Genomic DNA, 7688 nt, shown 5'->3' on the forward strand with positions numbered 1-7688 from the left:
CAGACTCACCATTTTTGAAAACTAAAACTATCCCTGATATAATGAGTATATGTGGAAAATGCTGCTTTCTCTCGAATAGTTGTCTTGATACCATCTTTCAATCTCATGCTCAACTATAACTCCAGATATTGTTTTCAATTTTCAAAGTATTAGGAGTCCACAAAATATATTTGTTTTAAAAAAAACTTACCTCTTTCTTGGATGTTTTGGGAGGCACTGTAGGATTTCACAGTGTCTCCAAGCCATTATTTTGACACATTATTTCCTAATATGTAGCTGTGGTAGATGGGACTGAAAGGAAACCTGTTTCCTTTTAGGCTTCTGGACAAATGACAAGGAATAGATGAACCAGGCTTCCACTGTCATCATTAGTTGGAACCTGAGTGGTCCACTGTGAAAACACCTCCATCTTAGTTTCCAAGTAATTCGAACATTCTGTTTAAAGTTAAAGTAAATCTAATTTCAGGAGAGCTGCGGAAAAACTGAGCAGTGAATGAATGGAAGGCTGATGCGATAGGAAACCTAAATCATTCTTTTATCCTTCCTCTTCCCCATCCCCTCATACATCCGGAACCATTTTTCACATTGTGAAGGAAGGATGTTACTTTTTTTTTTTTTTTTTTTTGCGGTACGCGGGCCTCTCACTGCTGTGGCCTCACCCGTTGCGGAGCACAGGCTCCAGACGCGCAGGCTCAGCGGCCATGGCTCATGGGCCCAGCTGCTCCGCTGAACGTGGGATCTTCCCGGACCAGGGCACAAACCCGTGTCCCCTGCATCTGCAGGCGGACTCTCAACCACTGCGCCACCAGGGAAGCCCAGGATGTTAACATTTTTACTTTCAAAAGTAGAGCAAAGAAGATATGACAAGATTATTTTGAGAGCTTTACTAAACAGGATATATTTGAAAGGTGTCTATTTATAGTATATATACAAACATATATATGTATACATGATATATAATATTCACAGTAAGTGGTGTAATGACAATTTAAACATAAATTCTTATGCTCTGACACTATCAACTCTGTCTACTAGGGGAGATGAATGCAGGCAGGATCTCTGAACAATAACTTTTGGGGGAAATATAAAAGAAAAAAATTTTATTATACTTTAGAAAATAGGAATTTAGCTTAGTATTATAGCGCTTTAGTGCATTTCACATTTTATCCCATCATGATTATTCGTGGTTAATAAAAGTGTCATCATTTAATGATGGGCACTTGGATACTCGAGTTTGGTCTCCTCTAGATCTTTCAAGGATTCATAACATGGAATTAAGATTTGTCCATTGTTCACAAGGCTTTCAGCTCAAAGGTGAAGGGACAATTCTGCTTGACAGTGACTTAGAATTTGCTTTAATCTAAACACTAGGATAGTAGTTGGAATATGTCTTGTCTTTAATACATGTTTTTTCTCATAAGTTTGCATTTTAGGTGGGTGGAGTCAGGAGACAGTTGCCTGGTAATTGACAGGAATACATGATCAAAGTGTTAGATGGAGCTTAGTGGTGGAGCTTTGTCATTGCATCTTTCAAAGACAATTTTATTTGGATGGTCTGTTTTATTTGGCTGGCCTGTTTTCCTCAGAGCAATTTTTTCAGTAAAGGTAACGAGACATGAAAAATACACAAACACCTCAAGGGGCATTCAGATGAAAACTGTTATAAGCAAGATATTTGTTCAGCTCATCCTAGATAATTAAGCAACTTTGGCTACCACCCTCTGAGATCAAGTAACTGAATTTGAATGTTATTTAGACTAAAAGGAATATATTGTTAGAATATTTATTTTGCTATAAATTTAATACAGTACAATTAACCTATTAATTAAATTGTAGAAAGGAAAACATCAACTTGTTTTTGAGTATTTTAGAATTGGTGACCTATTGTAAGATTACACATGCCTAAGAAACTCTATTCAAAATTACTTTTTTTCTCCTCTGAAAATATCTTAGGCAGCTATACTTAAATTATTATATTAATACTAATAATGAATTTTTCTAAAGGCTTTTATTGGTTGCTATTTTACTCACTAGATTTCCTGCCGTTGAAACTCACTGCAACTGTTACCACACGTCCAATCAAGTGTTTGTCTGCAAAGCAGAGTGACTACAAGAGTGTAAGTAGGTGGCAGTGGGTAGGGAAATGGTGATGCAGAAGTGTGAGATGTTCTGTGGGTGCTTTTTATGCACCATCTCTTTGAGTCAGCCTCCCACCACTGCAATTCTATGTCCACTGTCCCGCCAGCCTTAACCCCAAGTTCTTTGCTAGGTTGTCTCATCTCATCCTCCCAACCCCAGAGAGACCTTTCTCTGACCATCCCCTCTAAAGTGGCCTCCCCAGTAAGTCTCACTCTGATTACCCTACTTACTTACTTCTTTATCAATGTATGCTTATTTTTATTATCCCTGGATTTAGCTTCTCTCTTGCCTGCTTTGTGCTTAATTTATCCCTAATGCCCAGCAAAGTGGGTGGCCTGTGGAGCAGCTTATTAAATATTTTGCTTAACAAATGAATGAAGGATCCTTTCAACAGTCCTGTGACGGAGATAAAGGTATCCCCAGTTCACAGAAAAGGAAACAGTGCCGGAGAGATTACATGACTTACTACACAGCTAAAAATGGAAAGGCTAAAATTTAAACCTAAGTGTTTCTTTTTTTTTTTGAATTTTATTTTATTTATTTTTTATACAGCAGGTTCTTATTAGTTATCTATTTTATACATATTAGTGTATATATGTCCATCCCAATCTAAAACCAAGTGTTTCTGACTCAGAATTTTTCCTGCCCCATCAAAGCTTCAATTAGTTGGCTTTTAAGACTTTGGGTAAATTACATTCTTAAAATTGTCATAACATTTTTATTCTTTGTGCAGGCAACTGTTCTCCTATATTAACCCTGTATAAGCTGCACAGCACCTGAAAAGAAAAGTAAATGCTTAAATGAGCTAACATAGCACATACAGTTTAAGCAATGCAGGAGCATTTTATTTGCCTTCTAACTTTCTTTCCCCTAAAAGCATTTAGTATTTTTAATGATATTCCCATTCAGATGTTTAGATCTTCTCTACACCAAGGTTATTTCATTCTTTCTCTAGGTACTTCCCTCAAACCATGGTGATTTTTCAATAAAACAGAAAAAATACCTATGGCATAAATTTTCTGCCCTACTTCATTATTAAACTGGGTAAAACTGAATTGAGGGGAAAGGTAGCATTTGTCTGCAAAGTGTTTGTCTAATAAATAAATAAGTGTATTTCTGAAGAAATTGAATCTTCAAATCATAATGTTTTTTTAATTCAACATTTTTATTTTATTTAAAAAATTTTTTTATTGGATTATAGTTGATTTACAATATTGTGTTAGTTTCTGCTGTACAGCAAAGTTAATCTGATATACATATACCCACTCTTTTTTAGATTCTTTTCCCATATAGGTCATTACAGAGTATTGAGTAGAGTTCCCAGTGCTATACAGTAGGTCCTTATTAGTTATCTATTTTACATATAGTAGTGTGTATATGTCAATCCCAATCTCCCAATTTATCCCTCCACTCCCTTTCCCCCTGGTAACCATGTTTGTTTTTTACATCTATGACTCTGTTTCTGTTTTGCAAATAAGTTGTACCATTTTTAAAGATCCCACATATAAGCAATATCATATGATATTTGTCTTTCTCTGTCTGACTTACTTCATTCAGTATGACAATCTCTAGGTCCATCCATTGTTGCGGTAAATGGCATTATTTCATTCTTTTTTATGGCTGAGTAATATTCCATTGTATATGTGCCACATCTTCTTTATCCATGCCTCTGTCGGTGGACATTTAGGTTGCTTCCATGTCCTGGCTATTGTAAATAGAGCTGCAATGAACGTTTTGGTACATGACTCTTTTTGAATTATGGTTTCTCAGGACATACGTCCAGTAGTGGGATTGCTGGGTCATACGGTAATTCTATTTTTAATTTTTTGAGGAAACTCCATACTGTTTTCCATAGTGGTTGTACCAATTTACATTCCCAGCAACAGTGCAAGAGGGTTCCCTTTTCTCCACACCCTCTCCAGCATTTATTGTCTGTAGACTTTTTGATGATGGCCATTCTGACTGGTGTGAGGTGATATCTCATTGTAGTTTTGATTTGCATTTCTCTAATTAGTGATGTTGAGCATCTTTTCTTGTGCTTCTTGGCCATCTGCATGTCTTCTTTGGAGAAATGTCTATTTAGATCTTCCACCCATTTTTTTGATTGGGTTGTTTGTTTTTTTTATATTGAGCTGCTTGAGTTGTTTGTATATTTTGGAGATTAATCCCTTGTCAGTCAATTCATTTGCAAATATTTTCTCCCATTCTGTGTTGTCTTTTGTTGTTTATGGCTTTCTTTGCTCTGCAAAACTTTTAAGTTTAATAGATCCCATTTGTTTATTTTTGTTTTTATTTTCATTACTCTAGGAGGTGGATCCAAAAAGATCATGCTGCAGTTTATGTCAGAGAGGTTCTGCCTATGTTTTCCTCTAAGAGTTTTATAGTATCCGGCCTTACATTTAGGTCTTTAATCCATTTTGAGTTTATTTTTTGTGTATGGTGTAAGGGAGTGTTCTAATTTCATTCTTTTACATAATGGGATTTTTAAAACTGGTTTTAAATTCTAGTTTTTTTGTCTTATATGTTATCCATTTAAAAATCTGTTTAGTAATATATTTCACGAAGCAGGTAGGTGTAATCAGATATCAAATTTCATTAGCCTTCTGTCTTCTGGTAGCATTTTTGCAGATATATGAATATTCATTATTCAGTGAATGTATGAGGAAGTGAATATTTTGCCTGCAAAGCTCAAAAGAATAGATAGCTGTTTTACACACACACACACACACACACACACACACACACACACACACACACACACACATTAGTCATTAATGCTGCTCACCAAATAATTTTCTCTCTTTCTAGGCACATAGGAAGATTTCCCTTTCTGCCTTCTGATATTTGGGTGGCCGTGAGATGGGATTTGGCAGTGAAGTGTGATCATAATGTCACATGTCACTGCTGGACAAAAGCATAAAGCATAAAGCACTGTCTGCCGCATTCCAGTTTTCTTCCCTCAGTAATTATGAAGCTCAGAGATGGGACCTCCCTCAAGGTAAGCACAGAGGATAACACAGAGCAGAGGTCCCTAGACAACCGGCCATGGGCATGTGGCAAAGAGCAAGAAATAGACTTTGGCCTTTAAGCCACTGAGAAGTTTCTGTGGTTTGTTACGGTAGCATAAGCAAGTCTTTCTTGCCTGATGTATATATTTAGATGTTTTAAAACCAACAAAGAAACTTGCTGTCAACTCTGTTTCTTTTGAGTGACATTCACATGACAAAAGTGGTTGAAAAGCAAACACATTTGAGGGGGAGTCTAGGTGGTGATATGGACAAAACACTTGATTAAAAGGTAACCAGATCTAGCTTCAACTTTGCTACCACCGACCTCTGAGACGTTAGGCAATTCAACTCATGTGATGATCTCATAGTTTTATCACTTTTTAAATGGTGGTTTGGATCACATTGCCCCTAAAATCTATTTCACAACCATTAGCTTTAAAAAAAAAAAGTATTTTTACTGTTTCTTGTAATAAAAGAAGCAGGCAGGGGTCAGAAATAATAACTTAAAATTAACTACTTTAATTCTTGTAGAATAAAAATTTATGTGGCTTTTATTTTTCTTAATGACATCTTTTCTGCAGTTTATGTAGTTATAGACTTAAATTTTTTAAAGGTTGATATTCTACTTATTAAACGTATTTATCCTATGAATTAAAAAGTTATATCAATTTCCCACATATTTTATAGTTCTTAACTTTTAAGAAACAATTTATTCTAGATAATAAGCTTCATTGGATACTATTAAACTCAGAAACATTCATCTAGCCATTTAAAACATTTTAATAAAAGCTATATTCCCCCTCTATCCCAAACAGATCTTAACCAGTTATTTCTGTATGCCAATTATTTTTTTTAGTTGTATTGTAAAATCCTTATGTGTAAGTAACATAAAATAGCTGCAAGTAAGCAGAAAGGGCAGTTGCATGGATAGGAACTGTACAGAAGTTTAATAGCTGCTGAATGGCAATTAGGGAGAAGTTGAAGGAGAGAGAGCCCCTATGTTCTTTAGATAGAGTACCAGAGCCTGTAAACAATGAATTCTTCCTTAAGGAAAAAACATTCTCTTCTCTGAAAAAAACATTCCTTAGTTAAGGAAAAAACATCCTCTTCCCTTATGAATCCCAAATTCATAAAGATGGACTGAGAATCTACTTATAAGGCATTTTTTTCTTTTTTTAAAAAACAGCAGAAGTGAAGTCATCATCTTACATTACCCAGGCTTATAGAAGACTTGACAGGTAGCACCTTCCTGTGTTCCCTCCTCTCAGAAAGAAACTATTAGACCTCCTAGTTTGTGGAACAAGAAAAAGTCTTCTATATGACAAAAATCCCACTGTGTTGCCTGTAGGAATCGTGATCAATATTTTTACATTTGGGCCCTTTGGAAAATAAACATTTACTTGATTGCATCTTCCTTCCATTTAAGATTGAGAAAGTTTTTATTTATTTTTTCTATTACTGAAGTTTAAATCTCTCTTGACATGATGATGTCCCTGAATGAATGAGTGAAAGGAAATTTAAGTGCAGTTGCAGGTGTACGTAGAATCAGAATATTTTATGTAATAGAATATATACATACATGTATATAATTGTTTTCTTTTTTTTTTCTCTCCTTCAGCAAAGTGAGACCTTTTGGAATAGCATCCAGGTTTCTTCCTCTAGACCTCTATGATGATGTGAGCCTTTTAAATTACTTTAGCAAATCTAAGTTGTCTGTTTTATGTTTATGTATGACCCAGAAGGATGTTCAAATGATGAATCAGATCAACATGTCCCTAATCAGCTGCTACTTATAGCTCAAAGGAAAGTAATATCAGTGTATAGACTAAAAATATCATCAATATCATACTCCCAAGAGGTAAGTTACCTAGTTAAAAATGAAACATGCCTTTTTTTGTTTTTTTTTGTGGTACGCGGGCCTCTCACTGTTGTGGCCTCTCCTGTTGTGGAGCACAGGCTCCGGACGCGCAGACTCCGCGGCCATGGCTCACGGGCCCAGCCGCTCCGCGGCATGTGGGATCTTCCCGGACCAGGGCACGAACCCGTGTCCCCTGCATCGGCAGGCGGACTCTCAACCACTGCGCCACCAGGGAAGCCCTCAAGGTACTTTTTTTTCTTTAAAATGTTCTCCTCATGTTCATCTTCTTCATTCTATGTACAATTGTCCTCTTACTAAAGAAATACATTTAAGACTTCTTCATCTTTAATGTTTGCACTGTTAATATGTTGTGCCTAGCTGTGGGGCTTTTCTTTTCTTTCCTTTCCTTTATAACCTGTTTGCATCGTAGTGTGGCATATCGATCTGAGAACTCAGTAATTTTTTTCAATTTCTGGAGAATTTTCGTTCATTATCTCTTTCAAAACTTGCCTCATTTCCATTTTCTCAATTTTCACTTTGGGAATATTAGATATATGTTGGAATTCTCATTTTACAAATCACTATAAATTCTATAATCCTGTGAACAGACCAGAAATTTTTAGCTCTGAAAATTCAAGGTAGACTTAAAGAGAAGAGTTACTAAGTTGCTAATATTTATCACT

The 7688-nt window shown here is 35.8% G+C and overlaps 1 long non-coding RNA gene across 1 annotated transcript; it reads left to right on the forward strand.

The window, feature by feature from the left end:
* Positions 1 to 1601: 1601 nt before the first annotated feature.
* Positions 1602 to 7046, forward strand: LOC125965485 (uncharacterized). Its single transcript, XR_007479394.1, has 3 exons — positions 1602 to 2117; positions 4948 to 5137; positions 6766 to 7046. It is a non-coding gene; the product is annotated as an uncharacterized LOC125965485 (long non-coding RNA).
* The last annotated feature ends 642 nt before the right edge of the window (positions 7047 to 7688 follow it).

The sequence above is a fragment of the Orcinus orca genome, chromosome 9 (genome assembly GCF_937001465.1).
Source record: "Orcinus orca chromosome 9, mOrcOrc1.1, whole genome shotgun sequence".
Classification (NCBI taxonomy): domain Eukaryota; kingdom Metazoa; phylum Chordata; class Mammalia; order Artiodactyla; family Delphinidae; genus Orcinus; species Orcinus orca.